This window comes from Bos indicus, chromosome X, assembly GCF_029378745.1.
Source record: "Bos indicus isolate NIAB-ARS_2022 breed Sahiwal x Tharparkar chromosome X, NIAB-ARS_B.indTharparkar_mat_pri_1.0, whole genome shotgun sequence".
NCBI classification, from domain to species: Eukaryota; Metazoa; Chordata; class Mammalia; order Artiodactyla; family Bovidae; genus Bos; species Bos indicus.
In genome coordinates, this window is record NC_091789.1 from 55,291,006 (window position 1) to 55,295,505 (window position 4,500).

Sequence of the window (4,500 nt, forward strand, 5' to 3'; positions counted from 1 at the left end):
AATAAACAAAGAAGAGGGAACCTCTCTGGAAGTGACAGGTGGAACAGATTTAAAACCCCGTGGTTAGCACTGACTAAGCATTGGAAGGGGCCTATAGACCTTGAGAAGAAGTACAAGCTGAAACAAGAACTATCTGAAACTGAACTGACACCACACTGCCCACAAAAGCTCCAGAGAAATTCCTAGATATATTTTGACTATTATCATTTTTTAATTCTTAAGTTCTTTATTACTCCTTTAATTTTCATTTTTATAACATACTATTACCTTGAAAAAAAAGACCCTATTTTTAAAGAAAAATTCATATATATTTTTTTATACTTTTTGTGGTTGCTTTTGTTTTGTACTTTTAATATTGTATTTTTGTGAGACTAACCTCTACTCTAGATTTTTAATCTTTGCTTTTTGGTATTTGTTATCAATTTTGTACCTTTAAGAATCTAATCTTCAGTATCCATTTTCACTTAGGGGTATGATTACTAGCTTGATGGCTCTCTCCCCTTTTGACTCTCCCTTTTCTTCCCCAGGTCACCTCTATCTCCTCCCTCTCCCTTTTCTTCTCTACTTAACTCTGTGACTCTCTCTGGGTGTTCCGGGCTGTGGAGAACATTTAGGGAACTGTTTACTGGCTAGATTACTCTCTCCCCCTTTGATTCTCCCTCTTCTCCTCCTGGTCACCTCTATCTCCCTCCTCCCTCTTTTCTTCTCCATGTAACTTTGTGAACCTCTCAGGGTGTTGCTCACTATGGAGAATTTTTTCACCATTAACCTAGATGTTTTATCATCTGTGCTGTATGAATGGAGAACTCTTAAGGCTACTGTAAGAATAAGGCTGAAAGCCAAGGCAAGAGGCATAAATCCAAAACTTGAGAACACCAGAGAACTCCAGATTCCATGGAACATTAATAGACAAGAACTCATCCAAAAGCCTCCATACACTGAAACCAAGCTCCACCCAAGAGCCAACAAGTTCCAGAGCAAGACATACCATGCTAATTCTCCAGCAATGCAGGAACACAGCCCTGAGCATTAAAAGACAGGCTGCCCAAACCCATGCCAAACCCACAGACACTCTAGAACTCACTATTGGAGACTTCACTGCATTCCAGAGAAAAGAAATACAGCTCTGCCTACCAGAACACAGACGCAAGCTCCCCTAACCAGGAAACCTTGACAAGCCACTCGTCCAACCCCACCCACAGAGAGCAAGCTGCAATATAAAGAGGAACCACAAACTTCCAGGCTACAGAAAGGCCACCTCAAACACAGCAATCTAAACAAAATGAAAAGGCAGAGAAAGATTCAGCAGGTAAAGGAACATGATAAATGCCTACCAAACCAAACAAAAGAGGAGGAGATAGGGAGTTCTTTTACCTGAAAAAGAATTCAGAACAATGATAATAAAGATGATCCAAAATCTTGAAAACAAAATGGAGTTACAGATAAATAGACTAGGGACAAGGATTGAGAAGATGCAAGAAATGTTTAACAAGGACCTAGAAGAAATAAAAGAGAGTCAATCAATAATGAATAATGCAATAACTGAGATCAAAAGCACTCTAGAGGGAAGCAGCGTAGAATAACTGAGGCAGAAAACAGGATAAGTTAGGTGGAAAATAGAATGGTAGAAATAAATGAAGCAGAGAGGAAAAAAGAAAAAATTAAAAGAAATGAGGAAAATCTCAGAACCTCTGGGACAATGTTAAACACACCAACATTTGAATCATAGGAACCCCAGAGGAAGAAAACAAAAAGAAAGGCCATGAGAAAATACTTGAGATAACAGTTGAAAACTTCCCTAAAATGGATAAGGAAATATTCACTCAGGTCCAAGAAATCCAGAGAGCCCCAAATAGGATAAACCAAAGGGGAAACACCCCAAGACACATATTAATCAAATTAACAAAAATCAAACGCAAAGGGCAAGTATTAAAAGCAGCAAGGGAAAAGCAAAAAATAACACACAAGGAGATCCCCATAAGGATAACAGCTGATCTGATAACAGCTGAACAGAAACTCTTCAGACCAGGAGGGAATGGCAGGGCATACTTAAAGTGATAAAAGAGAAAAACCTACAAACCAGACTAGTATACCCAGGAAGAATCTCATTCAGATATTAAGGAGAAGTCAAAAACTTTACAGACAAGCAAAAGCTGAGAGAATTCAGCACCACCAACCAGCTCTTCAACAAATATAAAGGATCTTCTCTAGACAGGAAACACAGAAAAGGTTTATAAACTCTAACCCAAAACAACAAAGTAAATGGCAACGGGATCATACTTATCAATAATTACCTTAAATGTAAATGGGTTGAATGCCCAACCAAAAGACAAAGTTTGGCTGAATGGGTACAAAAACAAGACCCCTATATATGAGGTCTACAAGAGACCCACCTCGAAACAAGGGACACAGAGAGACTGAAAGTAAAGGGCTGGAAAAAGATATTACACATAAATAGAGACCAAAAGAGAGCAAGAGGAGCAATACTCATATCAGATAAAATAGACTTTGAAATAAAGGCCATGAAAAGAGACAAAGAAAGACACTACATAATGATCAAAGGATCAATCCAAGAAGAAGATATGACAATTATAAACATATATGCACCCAACATAGGAGCACCACAATATGTAAGGCAAATGCTAACAAGTATGAAAGTGGCTCAGATCATGAACTCCTTATTGCCAAATTCAGACTTAAATTGAAGAAAGTAGGGAAAACCACTAGACCATTCAGGTATGACCTAAATCAAATCCCTTATGATTATACAGTGGAAGTGAGAAATAGATTTAAAGGACTAGATCTGATAGATAGAGTGCCTGATGAACTATGGAATGAGGTTCGTGACATTGTACAGGAGACAGGGATCAAGACCATCCCCATGGAAAAGAAATGCAAAAAAGCAAAATGGCTGTCTGAGGAGGCCTTACAAATAGCTGTGAAAAGAAGAGAAGTGAAAAGCAAAGGAGAAAAGGAAAAATATAAACATCTGAACGCAAAGTTCCAAAGAACAGCAAGAAGAGATAAGAAAGCGATCAATGCAAAGAAATAGAGGAAAACAACAGAATGGGAAAAACTAGAGATCTCTTCAAGAAAATTAGAGATACCAAGGGAATATTTCATGCAAAGATGGGCACAATAAAGGACAGAAATGGTATGGACCTAACAGAAGCAGAAGATATTAAGAAGAGGTGGCGGGAATACACAGAAGAACTGTACAAAAAAGATCTTCACGACCAAGATAATCACGATGGTGTGCTCACTCACCTAGAGCCAGACATCCTGGAATGTGAAGTCAAGTGGGCCTTAGAAAGCATCACTATGAACAAAGCTAGTGGAGGTGATGGCATTCCAGTTGAGCTATTTCAAATCCTGAAAGATGATGCTGTGAAAGTGCTGCACTCAATATGCCATCAAATTTGGAAAACTCAGCAGTGGCCACAGGAGTGGAAAAGGTCCATTTTCATTCCAATCCCAAAGAAAGGCAATGACAAAGAATGCTCAAACTACCGCACAATTGCACTCATCTCACAAGCTAGTAAAGTAATGCTCAAAATTCTCCAAGCCAGGCTTCAGCAATACATGAACCATGGGCTTCCAGATGTTCAAGCCCGTTTTAGAAAAGGCAGAGGAACCAGAGATCAAATTGCCAACATCTGCTGGATCATCAAAAAAGCAAGAGAGTTCCAGAAAAACATGTATATTACCATATGTGAATTAGATCACCAGTCCAAGTTCAATGCATGAAACGGGGTACTCAAAGCCAGTGCACTGGTACAACCCTGAGGGATGGGATGGGGAGGGAGGTGGGAAGGGGCTTGGGATCGGGGACATATGTACACCCATGGCTGAATTCATGTCAATATATGGCAAAAACCACTACAATATTGTAAAGTAATTAGCCTCCAATTAAATAAATTAATAAAAAATATATATTTAAGTAATATAAAATGCAACTAAAAGTATAAAATATTCAGTATTATATGCATGTGATTAATTAAACATTAATAAAAAGAAGATGGGATGGTTTTGGCAAATTAACTTTTATGGCAGGCAATGTGGCTGTTTCTCATCTAGTTACAACACTTAAATAGGTTCAGGTTTAGCTCCATCCAGTAGATACATTACCATTTGAATAGAGACTTCTGTTGCCATATGGGGAGCTTCTGCTATTCCCCAGGGCATAACAGGAATCTCAATCCATAAGGTAAATAGCTCTGTTCCAGTAGAGACTTGAGTTTCAATAAGGGCTCAGTGTAACTCCAGACGTTGCCCCTCCATTGGTGAATAACTCTGGACTGATTCTTTGAGTTGCTTATGTCAAATGCCCAGGGACATTTGGTCCAGTGGCTCACAGAGTGAATATTAGGGTGACTGAACTTCTACCTCTAAGTCCTGCCCTCAGAGCACTAGTGGGAAAGTGGAAATGATAGCCTTCTTTAGTTTATCTAGTATGTGTTGTTGCTGGGGTCCCCACGGATAAGTGGAAGCCCTAAGAGT